Source organism: Rutilus rutilus, assembly GCF_951802725.1.
Source record: "Rutilus rutilus genome assembly, chromosome: 14".
Lineage (NCBI taxonomy): Eukaryota > Metazoa > Chordata > Actinopteri > Cypriniformes > Leuciscidae > Rutilus > Rutilus rutilus.
In genome coordinates, this window is record NC_140219.1 from 5,484,233 (window position 1) to 5,510,621 (window position 26,389).

At 37.8% G+C, this 26,389-nt stretch overlaps 1 protein-coding gene and 2 long non-coding RNA genes across 3 annotated transcripts in view; all 3 read right to left on the reverse strand.

Moving 5' to 3' along the window:
* The window catches only part of LOC311303925 (uncharacterized protein), a 119,273-nt gene that overhangs the window by 87,750 nt on the left and 5,134 nt on the right, over positions 1–26,389 (reverse strand). The window lies entirely within an intron of this gene.
* Positions 12,161–13,253, reverse strand: LOC311304353. The gene is made up of 5 exons (XR_014629914.1): positions 13,112–13,253; positions 12,856–12,920; positions 12,696–12,755; positions 12,515–12,612; positions 12,161–12,312 (listed from the first exon to the last, which is right to left on the reverse strand). It is a non-coding gene; the product is annotated as an uncharacterized lncRNA (long non-coding RNA).
* Positions 20,571–25,961, reverse strand: LOC311303575. The gene is made up of 6 exons (XR_014629787.1): positions 25,588–25,961; positions 25,172–25,207; positions 24,598–24,990; positions 24,174–24,255; positions 23,636–23,746; positions 20,571–21,382 (listed from the first exon to the last, which is right to left on the reverse strand). It is a non-coding gene; the product is annotated as an uncharacterized lncRNA (long non-coding RNA).

The window sequence follows — 26,389 nt, forward strand, 5'->3', positions numbered from 1 at the left end:
TGAAGGGGACACGGTGAATTTTCTAGGAGGAGTATTTCACATTCCACAGCAAGCGTTTTCCAAACAACCCATAATAGCCGACTTCCTGTTGGGCTGGCGTAAAACTTGACCGGGGTAAAGTTGTTCGGCCCGATGAGATCTATATGTGTACCGAGTTTCATATTAATTCATGCGAGCGTGTTTGATATATGGATCAAGTTTTAGAACCCCGTTCAAGGGGGCGCTGTTGAGCCCCCCAGCCACGCCCGGGTACCAGCTTCAGCCCGGCCCTGATGGCCGTGGGTTCTGGCCTGTGTGCAAAGTTTCAAGAGTTTTTGAGCACGTTAAGGACCCCAAAAGCCCCTGAAACCTTGATTAACAATATAAAAGCAATAGTCAAATCCCCCCCTCCCCTCACACACACACAGACACAGAGAGAGGGAGAGAAAATTCTTCAGAAAATCCACATTCAAACCAAAATATCTCTCTTCCTGTTGGTCGGAGATGGTTCATGTAAATTAGAAAGTTGTCCGTCTTGATGAGAACAATACACATACCAAGTTTTGTGATTCTAGGAAAAACTAAGCCCCCATTTTTGACTAAAGGTGGCGCTACTGAGCCATTCCACCACGCCCGTTTCTGAAACTTTGCACATGTCTACTGGCTAATAAATGTGATGTGTCTGTTGAGTTTCATGCAATTTCAAGTATGTTAAGAGTCTCAAAAGCATCAAAAAAGAATATTAAAGTTTGATGCGTTGCCACGGCAACAGTATCTAAGATATCAATAATCCTTTCACAGGTTTACATCTGCCGTGTGTCTACATTGTACACATAAAGTTTGAAGCAAATCGGGTAAAAATAAGACACTGATTTCAAAGCATTTTGAAAGTGACATATTCCTGCTGCCAATTGGTGGCGCTATAACTTTGACTCACAATAGTCACATCCATGTGATCGGCCTCTTACCACGAACACACTGCTGAAGTTTCATCAAGATCAGTTAATGTATGCAGAAGTTATAACACACTTCCTGTTTCATTTTTTCGCCATAAATTTGTTTCCTCGCCACGGCCAAACCGTTCGAGATATCAAAAATCCGTCCGCAATTTAGCATCCTCAATGTCTTGACTTCATGCACACCGAGTTTGGAGGCGAATCGATGAATTCCCTAGGAGGAGTACATTAAATTCCACAGCATGCGTTTCCAAACAACGCTAAATAGCCAACTTCCTGTTTGGCTGGCGTAAAACTTAGAGCACGAAAGTTGTTCGGCCCGATGAGATCTATATGTGTACCGAGTTTCATATTATTACATGCAAGCGTGTTTGATTTATGGACACGTGTTCGGATCCCGTTCCAGGAGGCGCTGTCGAGCCCCCCTGCCACGCCCGGGTACCAGCTTCAGTCCGGACCTGATGGCCGCCGGTTCTGACGTGTGTGCAAAATTTCAAGAGTTTTCGAGCATGTTAAGAGCCCCAAAAGTGCCCGAAAGGTTGACAAAATAATAATAATAATAATAATAATAATAATAATAAATAATCCTACCGGAAACAATAGGGCCTTCGCCCTTTCAGGGCTTGGGCCCTAATAATAATCCTAACGAAAACAATAGGGCCTTCGCCCTTTCAGGGCTTGGGCCCTAATAATCCTACCGGAAACAATAGGGCCTTCGCCCTTTCAGGGCTTGGGCCCTAATAATAATAATAATAATAATAATCCTAACGAAAACAATAGGGCTCTGCGCCCTTTCAGGGCTTGGGCCCTAATAATCCTAACGAAAACAATAGGGCCTTCGCCCTTTCAGGGCTTGGGCCCTAATAATAATCCTACCGAAAACAATAGGGCCTTCGCCCTTTCAGGGCTTGGGCCCTAATAATAATAAATAATCCTACCGGAAACAATAGGGCCTTCGCCCTTTCAGGGCTTGGGCCCTAATAATAACAACCTTCACAGAGATTCCACTGAGTCGTCTGCATGAGAGTGAGATCATTGTAGATCATGAGATTGTAATGAGTCTGATGAGAGTTACTGTACCTTCAACTTTCACTTGAAGATCTGCAGATGTTACTTTGCCGTCTGAGCGATTGAGTTGTAAAGTGTAATTCCCTGAATCTGCTCTGATCACACGGTTTATTATCAGAGTCCCATTAATGACTGTCACTTCAGGTCTGTTATTATAAAGATCACATTCGGTCTCAATTTTACTGTCATTCTTTACTCTACAAAATGTATAATCTGTGTTGTTGAATATTCTCTTTATTATCTTCAGTTTATAATTTCTTGCATCCACCATCTGCAGATTGAGTTTGTGTCCCAGAGCAGCGTAACAGGGATCTTTCTGATCAAACCAGCAGTTAAACTCCATACCTGAAGAACAACACACACACACACACACACACACACACACACACACACACACACACACACACACACACACACACACACACACACACACACACACACACACACACGCACACACACACACACAGAGAGAGAGAGAGAGAGAGATAGATAGAGATCAACATACATACAGAGAGTGCTACTGCTGATGTAAATATTTCTCTCATCATAAACTAAAATCAGACACAAATTACACAAACATTCACAGAATTAAAGAAGATGAAATGAATCAGACTCTTGATCTGATCTCACTGAAACATCCTAGCTCAGTTCATCTGAAGTGAAGCTCATCTTCATCATAAACACAAATGCTCAAATCTTTTCTCTAAGGAATTACTCTCATGAATAAGAAACATTAGATATTTATATAGATTTAACTTTTGAAAAAAAGTTCAATCCAGTTAAACTGTAAAATTTCTTTCTTTTTAAATAAATGTGACATCAGATTTAATGGAGAAACATGATTTGATGAATCCCCATATGATAATTTTATATAAATGAATGATTACGTTTACAAAATATGAACACACTTCCTCTCACATTTTGTTAATCCTCCACAAATACACACTATGAATAAGATCAGTAACACTAAAGCCGCTTTTCCATCGAAATTACCCGGAACAATTTGTCCCAGGAACTTTTTTCCCAGGAACCTTTTTTGCCCCAGACCGGTTGCTTTCTGCGTTTACACCGCGGTCTAAAGTACCGGGAAGCTAAACTGCGCGCAACTGCTCCTCCCAGTCTGCGACGGACAGTAATCAGTTTTGAGCGCCACATTTATAAGTATGGAGGAGATTCAAACTGTGCTGCAGTTATTGGTTTACTAACGAGGTAATTAACATAACAAAATAGACGAGCACTGAGATACTAAAGCGTGTTCAGAAAGCTCGTATGCGTATAAAATTAGACAAGGTACGTTGTGAGATGACTGGGACGAACGCGCAAAAATTTCCTTTTGCGCAAATACTCTTAAAAAAAGCCTGAACCCCGTCTATCAATCATAAATAGTGACAGTCTTGTAAATAGTTGTTTGTTACCAACCTCAATGCGCTATTTCAATCCTGTTATAGTAAATTTGTAACATGGTTTGCCTTGCAATAGATGACAATGTGTAAACATAATGACTTAATATTAAAAGCTGTGGCAGAAAAGAGACGAGCACTGATAAAGCGTGTTCAGAGCTCGTAATGCTAACGTTAGATATAAAATTGTATGTTATCAGCTATTGCGGACATTGGCCGTGAGATGGCTGTGACGAACGCGCAGAAAGTTTCCTCTTCCACAAATACCCAAATAATAAAGCCTGAAACTCGTCGCCAGTCCCCCAGTTTTTTTTATTAAATTCCATATTTGCAGACAGACAACTTTACTGCATGAAGCCACTTTTTAAAAGGGAGGTTAAAAATAAAGAAAATGCTGCGTGGAGTCATCCAACCAAAATGCGGCGTGAACACAACCAATCAGCTTGTGCAGCGCACAAGTCCCACCCCTGAAAGTTCCTGAACTTTGAAAAAGTACTACCTCGTGAGCAGGGACTATCGGAGGGGGAAATATTTACCCGGAACTTCATTTAGACCCTGGTTCCTGCGGTGTAAACACATCGAGTATCCAGCCCAAAGTTCCTAGTTCCTGGGGAAAGTTCCTGCGGTGGAAACGCGGCTTAAGACTATAGATCACTGCAGACTGTTTTGGAAACACTATTACAGTTTTTGCCCGTTGCTTGAACACATTTTGCAAAACTTCGCTCATTGTGCCAAAACTCTACACACAAGTAAACATGACACAACACTGGGAAATATACCATTCACATCTGTGTCAAATTGAAACTCTACTATCAAAACCTAACATTCCTTTGTCAAAATGTAACTCTGATGACAAAATGACACATACTTGCATCATATGCATACACTTTCAGATCAGGGGGAACACACTAGTCTACTTTATATAAAACACTGCAGTCTTTGATTTTCACTGTTTATTCAGAAGGCATATTTTCAGGAGGCACATTTTCAAACAACCAAAAAAGCAAATAGGCCTACTCAATATTGTACATTGCAGTAACATGAATTCAGATAAAGCAAAAAAAATAAATAATAATAATAGAAAAACACTATGCTGTAAACACAGAAAATCATGGCAATTGTGCATACGTGGGCTCATGTTGGGGTCTGGCCACAGGACCTCATCGACATCGCAAGCAATGTCTTCTCCCGCTAGGCACCGGGGAAAATATCCCCTTGCATGTCGAAACCATCCATGGATTGCTGTCACCTGAATGTCGCCGCAGGCCCGTTGCCTGCAGAAGGCATGTGGGCATGTGGTTGGCGGTCATATATACGCCATCTCCTACATAGGGCCCGGGATCTTGTGCTACGCCCCTGCCATGATTACTTACAGTATAACCATTTTTAAAGTCCTGATAGGGAGTCCTGATGGGCCCCCATGTTCCAAATAAAATATATTCCAGACTTTTCATGGGCCCTCTCTCCCCTTGGGGCCCTGGTAATCAGTACTGGTTTTACCCCCAGTCCGACGCCCCTGAATCATGGTATGTTTCACAACAACTACCACTTTGGCTGCAAAAGGAGCATTAGCACCCTGCAATACCCTGTACACGTGATGTGGTAATGTGATATACTGTAGTACAGTGCTGTAAATACCATCTGAGTAGAGTAGAAGGTAGAGAGGTGAAGACATACCTGTTTTCTAGTCGGAATGTTCTTATTACAGATGCCACTGTGAAGCGGTGGACTCTGCCCAGCTTCCCTCATAGTCAGGCCATGGTTGATATATCATCAGAAATAGGGGTCCGTGCATGGCCTCTTTCGACCTTGACCTCCTCCTCCTCCTCCTCCTCCTCCTCCTCCTCCTCCTCCTCCTCCTCCTCCTCCTCCTCCTCCTCCTCCTCTGCCTCCTCTTCCTCCTCCTCCTCCTCTGCCTCCTCTTCCTCTTCCTCCTCCCTCCTCCTCCTTTTTGTAGCTGGCTGATTGGTGTTCAGTTTTGCAAGTAAGTGCCTTCAGGTGTGTATTTGAGTGGTTGCAATTACCCGATGTGTTTTGTATTTTGGATACATGTGTTTTCCAAATGGCACCCTGAGATTTCATTTTTGAACAAAGTGTCTTATGTATGAAATAGAGTGTAGTATGCAGGACCAAGTGTGTTGCATAAAGGAGTAAGTGTGTTGCAGAATTGCAACTAGAGTGCAAAGCAGCGCTTTTGTTTAAGGTATGGGTACATGTGTTTGAGGTATGGCAACAAAAGCTTCAAGTTGTGTTACTTTAGTCTAAGCATAGGTCTATAGTGTTCAAGCAACGGGCAAAAACTGTAATGTAATATATTACAGTGTTTTTATTTCAGAGATTCATGAGATTAAACAGCATTGTAAAGTTGACTCACATGCAGCAGTTTGCAGCAGCATCAGCATCAGTCCAAAGATGATCATCATTTCTCTAAAGTCCAGTTTCCAGAAGAGCCCAACGGCAGCAGAAGAGTGTGGATGAAGCTTCAGATGGGGACATGAGTGTCTGGACTTCAGTCTGTCTGTGTTCTGGCTCTCATGAAGCTCCTCACAGAGAGACTCACTCTGGACTGACACATGAGGAAATATCTGACCGCTTCACGAGAAAAGAGGAAGTTTCCTCATATGGGGGAAGGCAGATGATGGGTGCACTGACATAGACCAAGTCTAACTAAAGACAGTGAAACTAGAAAGGTGTAAAAAGATGTAACATTTTCAGGCACACTTCCAAAAATAAGTGTAAAAGTGCTAATCATACATTTAAAACAGCAAGTGGGAAGGTGGTGTATAAGAAAAAAAAAAAAAAAAATGCTTATGATTATCATGATTGTTCTTTTATGATTAATCCTAAACATATTATTCTTGTATTAATCCATTTATGAATTATATTTTGGTCTATTATATCTTTTGATATCTTATACTCATAGTTCCTATACTTATCTTCACATATTCTATTCAAACATACATTTGGTTCCCTGTGTCACGGCTAAAAGTTGAGACATGTCCCTGCAAAGTCTGGTATCTGGTGTAATAGCAAAGGTGTCACTTATAGAATTAAGGCACAGAGAGTATTAGCATAAAGTTCAGAAATGAAGGCTTATTTGGCTCGTTTTGCTTCTATAGTGTTAAAACTGCAATGTTTAGCTACGCAGAATGTGATACCAAGAAACCAGAGCTGATTCTTATTAAATATATTTTTGACATGATTAACATATTCTATCCTGATCTGAACATAGGAATATTGGCAAGCTCATACATTGCTCTTGCATCTCTCACTGAGGGCTCTTCTTCTCTTCCTTTACTCGTATTTTTGTCGATGTTGTCTTTGACGGCACACCCTGCGACCCGTTGAGAAACACTGGGATCTAAATAACCCCTGTGGAATAACCCACAGCGACAAATATAATACACAGTAGATCATATGGCATCTTGATATAGGCCTACACTTTTCTTAGTGTCAGCGGTCTTGATACAACATGACAGATCCGCTCTGATACTGTGATCATTGTTAACCAGTACGATTCCTCAAACCAGCAGATTCATCAGTACAGAAGAAGCACAACTGACTCAAACTACTCCACACATCACATGCAATTTCATGTTTCACTCACAGATGGTGGATGATAGCCTATAGCTCTTTAGTGCAATTTTAAACAAATAACTTTATTAAAACTAACACAGTAATAAAAGTCTATTTATGTTTAACAAATAAGTGTCAAAGACAGACACTTTCCTGGTTATTAGCGACATCTGCAGGAGAACACTAGAGTTACAGCTGGACTCATTTACTAAAATAAATTGTATTATATTTGATATCTATTTAAAGGCACACTATGTAAGATTTTTTGGATCAAAATATCCCAAAAATCACTAAAACAATGTTATATATTTTGTTGATTTGTGTAGGCTACTTACGTTATCCTAAATGTTGCAGTTTTAACCAGGACACGGATCGTGTCTGTGTGTCGCCTATCATTTCCGGTTTTATACTGTATAAACCATGGAAACACCAAAGATGCTTTAATATATTAGGGACCATTCGGTATTTATGGAATGGACCACCGGAGGAAAATAGGGAAGGGTCATGTCTTTTTATTCTTTGTTGAGGGGAGGGTCATCCAACTTTTAAAGCGGGGCTCAGTAGTTTCAGGATTTCTTCGCTGTATTCTCGCTTTTTGCTCGCAGGTTTCTCTCTAGAGCTCCCCCCACAGCTTCGGAATAGATATTTGACAACACTGTTGTAAAAACTCGTTGGTGATTCTCAAACACCAGAGGCTAGCAGATCAACGACATCAAAGCAGATGGGACATTCTTTAAAATGTCTTCATCATTCGGGTTCGAACAGCGTGAGGGAGCGCAATAATGACAGCATTTTAGCAGATTTCTTTTGGCCGTAAAGCAATTGTTTACATCGCGAGACCTGATATCACGCGAGACTTCCTGACGCGGCGGCCGGCGGCCCGCCGGCTCAAAGTTGCAAGTGCGAATTTTCCACTCACGGGCACCAGGGGGGTGCGAAACGACCACCATTCAACCCGAAATAAGTAATATAACCATTCCAATGACTCCGAAGGTGTTCAGTTAAGGTAAAAAAGTTACTTAGTTCACCTTTAAAAGTCTAGGGGAAGGGTCACCCAACTTTTGTATTCATGAAAACATCAAAATTTCAAAGTGGCTTGTTTTGTGCATATTTTTCCATGTAGCTCTCTTAGTCTCGGCCCCACATTGCTAGCAGATGGGTCTGACACAACAAAACTCCAGTTTGGCGCTATTTGACAGTGCTGTTTTTCCACCGCTTCGGGCGTACGCGCTCAGAAAAAGTGCATCATGTCAGTACAGAACGCCAATGAAACGTTTACCCGGCAAAGCACGAGCAAATAATGAACTTTTGTGATTGCGAATAAGTGCAGTTTCCTGTGAGTGTAACTCTACTGCTGCATTAACATGTGATGTGAATGTATGTACGTCAAGTTTGACAGTATTGGGACTGAGGCGCCAGAACTGCAGCTGATAGAATGTGTGCTGTAGCACGATACTTCCATATTTTAGTTTCCATGCTTATAGTGTTTTTCTACAACAATGTTAGTGAGTAAATCTACTGAAATGACCACCATAACAATGGAGTGTGATGTGTAAGATGAGAAAGCAGAGGTTAACGCCTGTTTCACACATAGGCCTACACCGTGTGCAGAGTGCATATGCGGTACAGGAGCAGCACACACTTTAGTGCTTTCACATATGCTGCATTTGCAGTGTGTAACTGATCCACATCTGTACCACAAACACATACTCACTATTTTTATTCAAATCCAGAAGTTATCAGCAACTTTCATAAAAAACAAGTTTTGTCAGCATTGCGATTCTCTTTGTACACATATAGCCTATACTCTTTAATAGACGTATTCATGTTTAAAACTATTTAAACAACATATTATTCAATGCATTAGGCTACTTCTTTATAGATTTAAATATTAAGTTGCTCAAGCAAGTGGTAAAATATTTAACCATGTACTTATATTAAAATCACAAACGTTTTAAATTAAAACTTAAAATTGACAAAAACAGCCGACTCTAATGCCTTTTCTTTTGCATTTAAATTTTAATACAATAAATCTTGCATGTCACAAAGAACTTGTTTTTCCACCTCCACGAATGAGAAGAGTGCTGTTCAATATGTCGCCTTGTTGAGGTAAATTGTAATTTTCCTTGCTTTACCCCGGTCTTAAAGTAAAAAGATGACTGTTAAAAATAGTAGTTTTTAATTAAATACATTTATGGTGAGATTACTAAATTTGATTTAATTAAATGCATTTATGGTGAAATTACTAAATTAGATTTAATTAAATGCATTTATGGTGAGATTATTATATTTTCATGTCAATCTGTGTTCATTTTGACCACGAACCATTGCGCTGTCACTTTAATTCAGCGTTTGCAGCAGCAGAAATAGACTCGGTGTGGAAACGATCACTACACTGTATACGCACCGCACCTGGAACGGATCGACGTCCGCTTGTAGTGTGAAAGCTCTAACCTGTTAACATGGGTACGGAAAAAAATACGCACTGCATACGCACTGCAAACGGAGTATGTGTGAAACGGGCAGTCGTTTGTCATGGTTGTAAAAAAAACAATGGCTATCTGAACATCTTTTCCAAGCGCAAACCTGTACAAAAGTAATCAATAAATTATCGGGGAGGGTCATGCCTTTTTTCACAATCATTTTTGGCTGTAAGGGATAGTCTTGCCTTGTTTCCAATGGCATCCGCTGTAAAAAGCTGTATAAAACTCAGATTACTAACAATTTTCCACAGCTTATATTGTCGGGAGTTTTTTGTCAACTGAAATTTCTTGGAAAGATATTTTTCCAGTGTTTCATGAGCAGAACAATCCAAAAACACATTAAATAACTGTACAGCCCATTGAAGAGAAGCATGTCTTTTCTTCACAGCCTCGCTTTCATTCCCATTAAAAATCAAATATGGCGCTGCTGTGAATAAGGTCTATAGATCTCAAAAGTCCTCCGATAGCCCCTTAAGTAAAAAACAAACAATCTCTTATGTGTTTTATTAGACAGGTGATCAACTGTTTGGATACATTCATCAGCAGAAAGCTAATCATTGTTATACAGCTTTACACAGTTAGTCTATTTGTTTAAATCTCGTTTTCTTGATTTACCGCAAGTACCATATTTATTTACCATGCCTAATATCGATCTAGCTCACTGTAGTGTGCAACAAGTGTCTCATATAGTAGCCACTGAGCGAACACACAGACTAGCATTATAACAACTTTCAACACACTCAAATCTAATTTGATAAAACAACGCTGGGTTTCCCCACATACTCTTGACCAGAAGAAGTGGAAAATGTGTGTCATAATAAAAGCTCCTCTGCTCTTGAGACGTGTGTCGTGCTCGTCTCTCGTTAGCAATCTCTTCAGCGGCCTCTTTCGCTACAGCGGCTTTCGTAACGTTAATGAATCTTTTATACATTACCGGTCATCCATGAATATGATTTCTGCCCGAGTCGCATCATATTCTCCACCGGCTGTAAAAGTGAAGACAACAACTCCCATGATTCCGCGAAATCAAGGCGTCATCAAGCTATGCTTCTGTTTTAAAAAAGCGACCTCTAGTGGCAAAAAATTGCATACTGTGCCTTTAATTTTTTATATAGCTGAATATCAGATGATGTCACCAACGTCTCCTCACTGATGTCACTCACTTCTAAAACTTGTCTGCCGCCATCTTGAGTACCTGATTCACATCAGTCGCAAAGGAACTAGCAAGCTATGCCTTCAATATGTTGTGCGGTGGGGTGCAACAACAAAAAAGGAGACCCCAAAATATCCTTTTACAGGCTACCTCAGGACGAAAAAAGACGCCATCAAGAGGACAGACTGGACACCAACTGCAAACGCTCGTCTGTGCAGTGCTCATTTTGTCTGTGGTGAGTGGATGTAAATATATTGTTAACGAGCTAACGCTAGCTACTCGCTGTCGCTAATCGCCAACCTAAAGATAATAATATAGCCTACGAATCTTTTCAAACAGTATCAAGCAATCGGTGTGAATTGGTCCATATACTGTCTAACAGCATGAGTTTATCGTCAAAGGTCAGTTTATCGTTTAATCATCACATCCATAGGCGTAATTTGCGGGTGGGACATGTCCCCACCACTTTTTGCTAAGGTCGATATTGTCCCCACCACTTTTGAAACATCTCGCGGCACGAATGTACCAATACAAATAAACAAAACATCTCCAGTTAACTACACTGTTAGACTTTTCAAGGGTTTTTTACAGTAACTTACTGGCAACACTGTTGCCAGTAAGTTACTGTAATTAAGAGTTACAGTACCAAACCATATTTCAGTTTTGTGTAATACAGTGCATTACTGTAAAAACGAAGCTAATCAGTACAGTGCATTACTGTAAAAACGAAGCTAATCAGTACACTACTGTAATTATTTTTATTTGTACTAAATATAAATTAGATTTGATCATTTTGATATATGATTAATTTTATTTTTATCCTACATAAGTACTACTTTCATACAAACCAATTAGACAAAATTATTACAAAATAATTTTTTTTTATTTAAAACATTTCATATACATCACAAAATAAACATGCCAATGCTGGAAATGATGTGTGAAATTTACACATTAATGGGTGAGTTTAGAGACAACATTTTTTGTGTTAATTTTAACTCATTCATTGTGTTAATGATTTTAACAAAGTAAATATGTCAGAGAGGTTAACACAAAGATGTGTAAACGTGTTAAATTAACACATTTTGTGCTGGCCTTCACTGCAAACATTTTTGAAAACATACATAAAACCATAAACAAAACATTAGCATTTGACTAAATGAATGTAGAGTCATTGGTTGTTTAGCTTATACAAGTATTATAATGAAATATCAACCATTACATTCATAAAACTGCAGAATATAAATACATTTTTAAGCATTCAAAAAGGAAATGTCCAACACAGGACAAAACACAGTTCTTTTCACAATACAAGACACATAACCCCACCTTAAAAATAATTTCACTTATTTCCAAAAATGTGTTGGATTCATGTACACTGGTGGCCAAAAGAAGTATTTAAGTGTCGTAATGTTTTTGAAAGAAGTCTCTTTGATGCTCAAGAAACATTTCTTATTATTATCAATGTCTGACTGTCTACTCCATCTTTTCTACAGCATAGGAGTAAAGGTCATCATCAAAATAATCTTTAAAAAGCCAACAGAATGTTTTTGTCCACCTTTGTGAATAAATGAACTTCTCCAAAGATTGGTTCCTGTTCAGAACTTGATTGACAACATCAGAGTGTTCCCTGGTCTGCATGCATGCCCACAAACACAAATGTACTCAGTCCTTCAGAGGAGATCCCGGTTCCAAAACTATATGAGAGAGAGAGAGAGAGAGAGAGAGAGAGAGAGAGAGAAAATATTAGTGTCACATTATTTTTAACCTCCTTTTTTGTTAATTTTTATTATAATTTTCACAAAAACTTAAGAATATATATTTGTAAACAGCTTTTGTCAATAAATAGCATACAAAAGAACTAAATAAAATTATGCCAGATTAAATTTTAATACTTACAAATCCTAAATTCTGTCCAAAAATGCTGAGATCCATAGAAAGAACGACTGAAATCGATGATTTTAGCCCATTTCAGCTTGTCTGCAGTGAAGGAGTACCTGTTTGAGACAAATACACAGTAAGATACATGCAAGAAATCACTGTGTGATGATCGTTCTCCTTCCTACAGTAGTTAACCCACCTGTGTGCTGATATTAGGACCTTCCTAGTCAGGTGGAACTGCAATGGTAGAGTCTTCTGGCTAATAAAATATCAAAATAATGCAAAAACATAAACTTAAGTTGTTTAGAATGCTAGATTTGGTATGAATGAATTAGTGAGAGTTTTACTGCAGTGCTTACCTGGATACATTTAATCTGGTGAGACTGAACAAAGACAATGGTCCATCTTCTGATTGGTTCATTTGCTGTGTAATAAAGTTAGACATAAGGCAAAGGTCACTTATTTGATATAAAGTTAGACAATTTTATAGAGATTTTATAAGATATTGTAAGCTACCTAGTCTGCACCAGTGGCTCAAAAGCTATTCTCACATAGCGTATTGCTAATCATTTCAGCAAACTTATCTCAAAATATATCACAAATGGGCTGGCCTACCTCTGGAATCTTGCTAGAAGTCACTGGCGCGAATTGGCGCTTTGTTGCAGTTGCCTTTAAACACAAAAATGGAAGTAAATATTAAATTCCATTAAAAAATAGATATAATATGGTATAGTTTGCAACCTAATGCTAAAACTATAAAGGTTCTCATTAGTAGGCCAACATTAGGCTAAACAGAATTTCACATTAGTTTATTCCTATGGTTTGTTCACATTTATTGTTAATGTAAACGCGTTGCTCGTTGTCATATTTTAACTCGACAATTCAATAATCTAACAAAGTGTGTAAAATGAAACGTTAGCTCAGTTTACCATGGTAAAGTTCGTTACCGCCATGTTGACGACGAGTAACAGGTAACGTTAAAACATAGGTTAAACTGGACACAATACTGTCAACACACGCAGAAGTTTTTTTTTTTTTTTTTTACCTTGCATGCTGATGTCTCTCTCGGTGCAGTGAATTCCGTCTCTTCCTCGGGCCAGACACGAACGTCGCGATCCAACAAAAGACAGACCCCATTACCTACACTGGATGCTCTGACGCGACACGACAAATCCCAGACAGTCAGTGTAGTGCATAGATAGACTGTAAAAAATAGGTGTAGTGATGCGCCGCGGCAGTTATATTTCTGACGTAGTCCGATACGAGTCCAAGCGCTCGCGCTATTTCTGACAAGGGATAAACAGGTTTGCATTTAAAGGTCCGGTCGCTTCAAGTGTCCAATATAGACAGCCTCTGGCTATTATAGCGTTGTAGACACGCGGTGTAAGGCAAAAATTAGGAAATAAAAAGCACGATGGAATGGTGCCAGCCAGAGAGGCAGTTACGTCAAATACAGTAGTATACAGCAAATTTAAAAAATACAGTAAGTCTCTGTATGTGGTGTTAGACGTCACAGAAAATTCCCATGATGCAATGGGAATCACAGTTATTTACTGTAAAGAGAAATAGCAGTATAATACTGGGGGATTTAAAGTAAATAACTGTAGAAATTACAGAAAAGTCTAACAGTGTAGCAGAGCATTCATTTCGTTCGTTTGTTAAATAAGAGGCGATCTAGCGCTGAAATGTGTTGTTTTTGAAATCAAGTGATCAAAGTGCTTGTTGCCTCTGCGATCAGTGGCGCGGAGACTGTGTTTGTTTGTGGCTTGTGCACAGTCTTCACTCGGACGCGCGCTTGCACAATGCATACAAACGTGTCCCTGCCATAGACAGTATATAAACTGGACACAGCGACCCCATTGGATTCAACGGAGACAAGTGAAGTCAATTAGAGGCACTAACTTCCTGATGGTCGAGCGTACTGCGCAGACTCAAACTGAGCTTGACGACGTAGATGTGACGTGAGCAACCCGTCTGTCTTCTAGTAGCTGTGCCAAGCGAAATCTGAATCATTCCCTTCCGAAACTTGCAGAGACGGAGAGTGTGAGTAGGAGGTGTCCATGAGCTAGGAGCAGGAGAAACTTTTGCTAAGTATTCTGATTCATTATTTTGTCATTTTGCCTCCATGTCCCCCCGATTGCCCGCGAGCTTCTCCTCCTGTCCATACGGTAATTCTCTACTGTGCGACAGAGAGTCGCGTGGTTATGACGCAATCGTTAGCCTATTTTTACAAAAACTGCTTCTACGGGGCCATAACGTAAGATACAAAGTAATGGAGCCTTTTATACATTTTCGTGTTTCTTAAGAAATAAATAATGGACAAATGGAGTCTTTAAACGCCTCAGATGTAAAGTTATTCGCTGTCAAAGTGACGCCAAAATGAATGGGAGTCAATGGGATGCTAACAGCAGGTGATGGTCTGATAGCCAATGGCGGCGCCCGGGGAAGCTTCAACATAATATGAAACGCTGCCCCCCTTGTCCCTGCCTGATATACAACCACTGATAAACATAATCGGTTTTGATAAAAAAAAAAAAAAAAAAAAAAACTATGAGTGCTGATTAGAACCCAGAACCTCTGACACGCTTGGCAAAAGTTCTGCCCCTGGACCATTTAAATACACACTTAAAATAGTCGGATCAACATATGATATAACTGAATGCCAGGTTTGGTAGTTCTGTAGCAGCGGAAAGAGGCTGGAAGTACGCATCAGGTATCGCGTAGGGATCACACCCTAATGATGATATTTTTTTGAAGTAGCGTTTCTTTTCATGGCAGTCGAGGTGCGAAATGTTGTCTTTTGTAGCCATTTACTGTATCCGTACGAAGCTGTAAATCGTGATTGATATTCATATAGCAAACTTCGAAATATTTAAATCTGAATAATGTGCACTTTCTGTTAATTAAAATGAAAATAATATAAAAAAAATAATATAAATATAAAAAAAAATCAAATGAGCTAGCATCTTCTGACAGCAAAAAGTTTAATTTCAAATAGTTTTATTTTCATTTACTTAACTCTATACCAAAAAGTACATCTTAACAGTGTCAACACAGACTCAATTTTACAATTCTTAAAGGTGCTCTAAGCGATGCCGGGAGTCGTAACTTCTTGTTGACATTCGAATTGTTGTCAAACAAAACGGAGGCTAGCTAGACCGACCCTCCCTCCTCCTCATCCCGTCTCCTCCCTCCTCCTCCTGGTAATTCTGAGATCACTCAGCCCCCCTACCTGCTCCACATTCACCCTGAATAGTCTCGTTTGTTTGTGTCTGGTGTTACGGATCAACTGGGGATCATGTTAACTGGGGGAACGCGCGTGCACGCAGATAGTTTTACCTGGATTTCCAGCAGATGTTAGACGGCTACAGATTCGTCGCAGCCATTTTTCACGGATCCATGATTAAAAACGTAGGTTTCACCAGTTGTATCCACACTGGTATGGTATGCATAATAAAGCGATTTGTTTTTGAAGTGGATATTCCTGCGTATTTGACGCAATTTCAAATAAGTTTAACATACTTTAGTGTCAAGCTCAGAAGCCACGCCTATGTTAACATGGGGCATTCGGTTTCATTGGATGAACAGACTTGTCAGTGCACTTCAAAAGACATAAAGAATCTTCTTCTCAACATTAGTGTATCATATATTCTTTAGTGTGTTGTCATGAGTTCTAATCACAAATAACAACAGATGTAGATTAAATTAAAGTAGCTAGGCTACCTAAAAGAAACATAAATTGCAAAGTCATTTACATTTTTTTCAAGTTGCATTTATTGATCTGCATATAGCCTAATTTTATAATGGATCTATTATTTTTTTTTATAAAAACACTTATCAGCTTATTTTACTCTGCTGATTATATTAAGATCTCTTTTCTGTACAACCAGCTCTGACGCCTCTGTATCCTTTTCCCTGGACATAAAGCAGCTATGCTTATACACGTAGGGTCATGAAGTTAATTATCTCATGAACTTATAACATTTTCAACAGATTTATAAAATAAATAAATAAAAAATAAAAACGAATTTTGACTCTTCTTCTTTCAGAACAATTCTGCAAATATATAGTAATATTGAATTGTACGTTGTGTCGAGCTTTCCTGTAGCTTAAACAGTAGAGTGTTGGTGCTTACAACGCCAAGTTCATGGGTTTGATTCCCAGGGAAAGTAAGAACTTATAAATGTAAATGTGTACTTTGTAACGCAATGTAAGTCGCTTTGGATAGAAGTGTCTGACAAAAGTGCATTATGCTCAGTAGGAGCATGAACTTGAATGTTGTGTATCTAATGTCTTGTATTGGACATGTAGAAAACACTTTGTCTTTAGTGATTAAAGTCCTGTGAAAAACACTGAAAGGCAACCACAAATTGTATTACTGAAATAAGCAAAATATATGATATAGTGATAATGAATTATTACAAATATATACTGATATTCTCTATGGCTAATATTCTCATAGGCCTACTGTCACTAACCTCTTAATCATTTGTCACCTCACATGCATAGCATGACCCTCTCTAAAACAATAGGAAATGCTTTATTGTTTACTCTTTTGCTGACCTCTTTAACAAAAGAAATATGACACAATCTTTTTATGTAATATAAATTTAAATTATGCCAGTTCTCTTCAGTTGACTGGTACCATGAATCTCATTAACATATTCTCTTTACTTGTTATCCATCACATCATGTGCTTTCATTATTGTCGTCTGCTAACCATTAGGAACAGATTAAAAGGTCTATAAATGAAGTGTCGTTGTTAGGCCACATACTGCCACAGCAAATGGATGCAATTTAAGTTATACAAATCAAAAACTTTGCAGGACAACCAATATCCCGATCGCTGCTCAAGAAAGGAGCGTGATTATATAAAGAGGAGATGTGAAAATTTCACAATGAAGGGTGATGGTGTGTTAAATTGTTCTTCAAAAGATTATAGAACTGTGACATTTATTTACTAATATAACATGATTATATTAGATGGAGAGCAGCATAGGTATGAAGGCCAAACTGGCCAATGGGTAAGAAAAATGTATACTCATACATTGCAAAACAAGTAGCCTAACTGTTCTTCATTAACATGTAACTTAGTCTATAGTTTGTTCTCCCTTCTTTAGATTGAATGTTCAGAATGTGGAAGGTGGGACTGTGTGGTCAGATCTTCCACTGTTGGCAAATACAGCTGTCCTGCATGCACATTTGCCTATTTTTTTTCTTTCTTTTTTTCTTTTTCTTTTGTTATTGTTGCTTTCATACCTGTTAGCTAATGAATATGTTTGTTGAACATTCCCCTGAATAAATGCTGTGGGTAATTCACTGGATCCATAAACTATGGCTTCTCGATTTTCAACACTCTTTAGGAACATTTATGGAGTCTAGCCTACTGTATGCTTTATGTTTTAACTCATTCCTCAGTAACATTTAAAATAAATAATAAATAAATGCTTGACATCCCTCTTAGCAGTATTGCTGCTCAATTTAAATTAAGCCACAAATTGGCATCATAACAATAATCTGCGAATACACATGCATTGCAAAGACACAATGTCAATAGCATAATTTATTTAATCTACTTACAGTTGTCATCAGATATTCAATTTCATTGAAACGAGTAACAAAATAATGTGGGCTTGGTCTGTGTCGTGAAATTAAAACACATTAAAACTTCCCTTAAATGCGTCTGAAACATTCAGCGGAGCAACGACAGAGTAAACAACAGTGTCCTAATATGATACAAACATTTACCAATAACGTGGAAAGCTTTTAAATCTGCTCAGTGAAAGATTCGCTGTGACGAATCTGTCACCGTTCAACATCTGCTGGAAATCCAGGTAAAACTATCTGCGTGCACGCGCGCATGTACCGACAATCCCCAGTTGATCCGTAACACCTGTTAAAGTTTCGTGTGCTGCTTCGTTGTTTAAAATATTAGACACTGAATTATAGACGATGACGTCACTAGCCCTCGACCTCCTCCACATTCACCCAAAAAAGGCTAGGTCGATGAATTTGACCCGTCAGATTCCGTGACCATGTACATATGTATTAATACCTTATCAATATGCTTTATAAAATGGAAAGGGACTCGCAAGTCTGCCTCATATTTTATGCTTATACAGCTGAATAAACAGAGATGGTCACACATCACATTCGTCACTTTATTGAACATTACAGTCAGTTATAAATAAATAAAGAGCGGTCACATTTTTCGGTAGCTATTAATACCGAATACCAACGGAGCTTTGTCATATGTGATCGACGACTCAGACGACTCAGAGTAATAGCCTAGTAGGCCTATGCATTTGTAAGGAAAAACTATAGGATCTCCAACATTATTGGGTATTACAGTTAATAGTAGGCTAATAAGAATAAAGATAAGCATGTATCAGACAATGATAATATTTTATACGAAACAAAACCATCAACACAGTCCAGCATCAGACAACAGCAGCGCAGCATAATGTTGACATGGGTGTCGTCGTGTCGACGCTTGATAAGGCAGAACATTCTCCCAGACCCAGACGGTCCAACATCGTACTGGTTCTATCACCTGCAGACGCGTAATAATCTTCGGAAACACTACCATTTCTCTGTCCATGCTCCACTTCATCTGCTAGTGAATTTAACGCTCGTATCAGTTCTGCCGCCGCCGTGTTTCCTTCCAACACCTCAAAATACGCACCATAGCGTACGTTTACCTGTTGCCCCGCTTTCACGCAGTGATTGACAGGGCGGGACGGGCACGTGATCGGCTCAGAAAGAATGCTTTTTCAAATTGCACATTCAATTTTGCTACATTCATTGCGTGACACTTAATGGAAATGCAATTGCAAGTGTCTTAACTGTGAGTGTAAATGCAATTAAGAAAAAATAACATTTAAATTAATTTTGCCACAGTGTTTGCTTCAACATGTTACATATCTAATCATTTCTGTAATAGACATTTTAATTTTAATTTTGCAACTTATAAAGCATTAAAAAATTTATTCAATGTACATATTAAAACTAGTGTATGAAATGGCAAATGTAAATTTTATAATTGAATTTTCATTTTCATTTTGCACCAAACGTTGCACAAATGTATGGGAAAATTAAAATTGAAATACAGAAATGCATTGCCATTTTACATATTGCATTGTCATTTTGCATATTACATTTCAAATTGAATATTGCTACCCATAAGCTTCCATAGGTCGGCAGCGATCGCGGAGCAGCATGTTGATTAAGAACGTCAACTTTTGTTGAATTTATGAGAAATCTACCGGCGCAAACAGACAAAGTGTAATAAAATAAAGACCTAAATGTGTATTTCGGACTTTTTTTCACCACAAGTCTAAAAGAAGACATGTTATTGAAGACAAATATCCCAAAATCTCAAAATTGCCCAGTAAAAAAAAAAACGATGTTTTTGCCTTCCATGTCTCGCCTTAATTGTTTATTTTTTTGGTGCATCGATGTTGTGCTGCTTCCCAGCTAACAATTTAACGTTCTGGGAACGTTAGTTTTTGGTTCCCAGAACGTTCCCTATTGGTTAGCCAGGAAAGTTTTCTTTACGTTAATAGAATGTTCCCTATAGGTTAGGGGAACGTTCCCGGAACGTTGCCGAAAGGTTCCCAGAACGTTCCCGAAAGGTTCCCGCAAGGTTCTCGTAACGTTCCCGGAAGGTTAGGGGAACGTTGCCGAAAGGTTCCCAGAACGTTCCCGGAAGGTTCTCGGAACGTTCTCCTAACGTCTACACATCCTGATATGCCTGTACACAAATTATAGGTCTACAAACATATTCTACATTGTTTATTGTTCAAACACTTAAGAATCCTATGAATATATTATTACAATAAATTGAATTTACAGAAACTATCATTAATAAGTAAATCAATCAGTTTGTATTAAATAAATAAATCAGCACACAATCCATGTTTTTGTTGATTCATTGTTTAATTATCAACCTAAAATAAGTCATTAAAAACAGCGTTAGCAAAATGTATTCAGGAACAGTAATTTACATTTAATATTTCAAACATTTAATATTTCAAATAAAACTGCACAAACATTTTAATTAAAACTATCTTTTGCAAACTGTAGCCTATAACTTTGGCTAAAAAGTTGAAAAAGTATTTATTTATATACAATATACATGAATGTGCCAATCTTCACACTGCTCAAAACATTTAAACTCCCAACACCATCTGCAAATTTAACAAGAAAATAAAAAGACAACGTGTTACATGGACACACAATCCCATGCCAAAATTCAAGCCCTGTAATGGCATTAATATTCATCTGGAGCAAATGAAAAGAGTGAGGTGGGATTGTGTGTCACAAGCTGTAGGAGATATGAGAGCACGAGCGCTGCTGGTATCATGTATTTATTCAGATATTTCAGCATCAATGTGTATAGAAAAATGTATATATTTCAAAACACTACATTGCATTTATTTATATTGCACTATTTATTATTTCAGACTACAAATCAAAAAAGGAATGTTTTATATAGGGGTAAGGATACCCATTAAGCCTCTCTCTCTGAAGTCAAATAAAAAACAGAGAAAATAATATTTAAGTCTAGTGAACTCTGACCTGCGAATTCGCTCTACCCTTTATGTATAAGTCTCACCTCCAATGAAGAGTTTGAAAACCTGTAACTGCTGTGTTGTTTATGAGAAAGAAAGTGAAAAAAAGTTTGAAACTGCTATCATTTTTTTTTTTAATCTCTGTGACTTTACACCTACAAATTCCACTGTCACAGGTGCTCAGTTTTGCTATAATGAAACCCTCACAGAACATGGTAATAATCAGCCATCCATGCAAAAGCAAAGGTCGGTGTAGTTTACAGGTGCATCTGTCCAGGCCAACGTCTGATGCCTTGATGCCTTCCGCTGGAACCTGAAATAAAAAAAATAGTACAGTTCAAAATCTATCATACATACATCTCATCTGGTATCACAAATTATCATTCCAGGTAGGGGTGCACGATATATCGGCCGCCGATATAATATCGGCCGATATGGTCATTTTTTTACACATCGGTATCGTTCCGATGTCAAAATAGGGCCGATGTGAACAGGCCGATATTTGACGTGAAGTTGAAGATGAAGTTGACGACTCACGATCTTAGCAGTAGTGAACACGCCTGAGAGAAATACACATTTCATACAGATGACATAAGCAGAGAACAGTCTGTTTTCTTTCGTTTTGAATTGTTCTGTTTAAAAATAGATGTTTCAAGCTTTCTATATATGTCTTAGGTTTGTGAGGCAGGTAGGTTTCGGTTCACTTGAGACGCGCTTCAGTTCACGCGCCGTTGCCTCCATGTCCTGATTAAATATTTTCTAATATTTACTTCTTATTTATTTTTGATGAAACATTGATCAAAATTAAGATACAATTAATACAAAACGAAATTAAATTTAAAGACAGGCTTTGTGCTTTCTGTTTGAGGTCTCTGTGAAAGTTTTAAAGCGGTCTTTAGTGCCGCGTTCAGACGTGCGTAACAGAGAACTGTCCCGTCAGTAACATTGTTAACGCAGTTATGTTTTTTCCCTCTTCATGACACATTTTTGATTGATCGTTTTTTGACTCGTAGATATTTGAATATATTGCATGATATTTGATACCCGTTCGAATTAGATTTTTCTCAAAAGTGACGGCATGTGTGATTTGTGGATTACTGATAAGCGCGAGTGGAGAAACAGGCGTTTATTTCTTCATTCTCAGTGTTGAGAAACGTAGCCTTCATGTGTTACGTTATTGTGTTAATAATAACTAAAGTAGCCTACCTAATTATGTTACATATTTATTTTGTATGAAAACTAGCGCGTTCGTTACTTATGGATTAAAAAGTAGGCTACCGTTGTATCAGTGCTGCGCGAGCTCTCCCTCACAAACACGGACGCGCGCACACAGAGAGAGAAGATAATTGTAAAATGAAAAATTGACGGGCTAAGTTTAAATTTTGTTCTTGCTTTTTTTTTTTTTTTTATCAAAATGTCAGAAAGCATTTTGTATTATCCATCCGTGTTTTTAAAATTCGTTAAATGACGGACGTTTTACTGTTAACACAGCCCATATGTCGGATTCGTCTAGCCTACTTGTTATTATTTTTAGAATAAGTGATTCGTTATGCTATTATTGGACTCCTGTCTATTCATTGTCAACTGTTAACATTTATTAACAGTTATTCATTTATTCAGCTAATGCGTGCCCTGTTGTTCAAAGGCAAAGACAGCACGTCACAAATAGAAGTCCTTTTCCCTGTGGTATTTAGTATCATATTTGGATATTGGAATAATAAATTAAGTAGCCTATCTTAATTGTACACAATGTTCCTGTTTTTTTTTTTCTTCCTGTTTTCTAAGGGTTTCTTAATTTTAGACAAGTTGACCAGCACACATTATATGCAATGCAATATAATGCATGTGTGTCGTATGTGTGACATATTTTGCAATGCATACAGGTAAAGGTGCCCAATATCAGTCATTTCTAAAGTAAAAAAAAAAAAAAAAAAAATGTTTTGGAAAATAGCTCTTTATTTGATAATCATTAAAATTTGTTTTCTATACAGAGATATCGACATCGGTAAATATCGGTATCGGCCATAACAGCAATATTAATATCGGTTATCGGTATCGGCCACAATTTTCACATCGGTGCATCCCTAATTCCAGGTTCACTTTAAGATATGCTCAATATTAGTGCTGCACGATATTGAAAAATTTTGAGTTTATTTAGAGATATCAGCCGTATGGTTTAGTGCATGCGCTAACGGCTCCAGGTTTGTATCTGGTAAATTACCCCACTAATAATGCCCAGAATGGTACCAAACTACTACAGTAGTACAAATAGGTTCTGTACTCATTAAACGAGGCATTGGAAAGTTTGTAAGTACATCAGGAGTTTATTTAAATAACACTTGCCTGACGGCGAATGCTACTGCTGATGTTGACGTCACTTTATGAGTACAGAACCTATTTGTACTACTCATTTTCCCCGACATAGAGCAGACCAGCACACAACAAAAACTGCTGTTCGGATGTTCCCTTTTCTGATATTTTAGCCTTCGTGACATTTTAATTAAAACAGAAGTAAGAATTTTAGTGTAATAAGCAAAAATTAACAGTAAACTCAGAGATCACCTACCGCTGCAGATGTGTACGGAAGTGAAAAGCGGAAATGCTTAGACCTCTTTCCGGTTCAACCGCTGGGCGCTCCGCATAACCCCTATTGGGGGGATTTTGTAGAGGAGTGAACCTGCATAGAAAATTACAATAGATAACAAGCATAGATAAATACAATAGAAGAAAAACACAGTTGAAATAAGCAGTGCATTATGTTTTTCAGTTAAATCTAACTTATCAGGTACAGAAATTGATTTATCAAAATGTAAAATAAGTCTTCAATGTAAAAATAAAATAACTATAAAATTAATGTATCTTTGCTAAAGCTACAAGTCATTTTCTCTTTTGATGTTTGATCACCATTGGCGACACAAACAGCTGCGGGTACGTTAGGCTGCTGTCCCTTTAAGACGAATGCGCAGAACTAATATAAATGACACGCATCCGTTTTCTTTCTGTTTAAAACACAAGACAAGAGGAAACTCGCCATTTTTACTTAATTTTGCGTGCACGTGTCTGTAAAAAAAAAGTGAAAGAGAACTGAATTCGGCTAAACTCACCTTCTTCATCTACTGACTGTGGATGGCATCAAGGTCTTGTCCTGAAGAATCACAGGGCCAAACAATAGGGATTTTATCTCATCTGGTAACAAGAGCAAAGCCATAACTTTAAGAACTCTACTGATATATTTACCCCCTGATATTGCATTGGGGATATCAATTCAAACATTTTTAAAGGCTAAGAGTATGAGCCACAGCTGCCCAAGATATCAAGGGGTTGCAAATTAGTCATGGCTATAAACCTGTATGCATGGCATCTACTTTGTATTTTTTATAAAGCAATGTTCTATGCATTTGTCCCTGTCAAATAAACATTAAATAAATAAATCTGTGAAAAATAACTGCCTAAAGTTGTCGACCCCCTGAACCGCATTTAAAAGTACAAAGAATTTCAGTATTGACAATAAAAAAAATACATAAATACCTTTGAGTTGGACAGTATGGTGTCAGTCTCATTGGCCAACATAATTCAAATCAGACCTAAAGAAATAAAATAAAATATAGTAATCATCAGGATATCATGTTATCATAATAGTTAAATGAATTATTATAACTATGACCATTATAATATTGTATTAGTCGCCTATTATTTAGCTGATTATTTAGCTTACAGGCTTCTCAAGGACAATCTCACTGAAAAAAACTTGGGGTTAATGATTTTAAAATGTGAGACTTATTTCAAAAGCATAAATCTTACAGACCCCAAACCTTTGAACAGCAGTGCACTGCATGTTTGAGGTGGTTTTGCTTACTAGTCATATGGTTCATAGAGATTTTCTTGGACAGGGAGTGCAGCAGGCCATCACAGCATGATGATCTAGGAACATAACATGCTGTTTGTCACAGAGCCAAAAATATTACATGTGATAGGTTTATTACAAGGAACCAAGCTAGAACAGAGGTGAAATGCATAAAAGATAAATATATACAAATCTTAAGATAATATATTGTGAAATAAATGCATATGGAATTATCATCATGATTAAACAATAACTCACCCCTTGTTGTAGAGTTTTATTTTTTCTCTCGCTATTCTGAAATCACATTTTAGCAATATTGGTAAGTGACGTCACTGATTAAGTTAACAATACAGTGCATTCTTTTAGGTTAGCCTAAATAAATTAGCTTACTTCCCATTGCCAAATTACCAGCAAACCTATCAAAAACTGTTATCTACACTAAATATGTGTTTAAAAACCCAAACTTTCATAAATAAGACCTCAACTTAACGTAACTTAGGCCTAACGTTGTCTTTTGAAAACGGTTAGCTAGCGTAGATGCTAACGGACTTTTTCAAAGACATAAAACCATTTTTTTTAAATAAATATTTAACAGAAGCGTGTCAATTACACGTAAGAAATGTGTCAGGGGCGTTTGTGTGTATTATTTGTGAGATTTTGTTGTCTAAACTTACCTGAAAGCAGTGAAACCAACAGCGAGAGACGGGAGTTTTGTTGTTTGTCAGTTGTCGATGACGTTTCCATCTGCTCTCGCGCAGCGCACGTGCTCCAGTGTTTGATCACGCGCATGCGCATTAAAACACTTCAAAGTCACGCAGCATTTAACATATAGAATTAAAATATATAACATAATTTAAAATATCATTAATAAAAAGTTATTGCGAATAGATCTGAACGTTGTTGGTTATCTTATAACCTTAGGGGACCGTACTGACGACGTTGTCAGTTGAATCTGCCTGTTAAGTGATATTAAAATAATAACCTGCAGAGAACGTTCTCAGAACGTTCTCTTTAGGTTATAAAAATAAAACCTAAAACCTGCAAGGAAACGTTCTGGGAAGGTTCTCTTTAGGTTATAAAAATAAAACCTAAAAATAACCTGCAGGAAACGTTCTGGGAAGGTTCTCTTTAGGTTATAAAAATTAAACCTAAAAATAACCTGCAGGGAACGTTCTGGGAAGGTTCTCTTTAGGTTATAAAAATAAAACCTAAAAATAACCTGCAGGAAACGTTCTGGGAAGGTTCTCTTTAGGTTATAAAAATTAAACCTAAAAATAACCTGCAGGGAACGTTCTGGGAAGGTTCTCTTTAGGTTATTAAATAACAACCTGCAGGGAACGTTCCCAGAACGTTCTCTTTAGGTTATAAATTTAGACCTAAAAATAACCTACAGGGAACGTTCTGGGAACGTTCCCTTAATGTTATAAACATAGATCCTAAAAATAACCTACAGGGAACGTTCCCAGAACGTTCTTG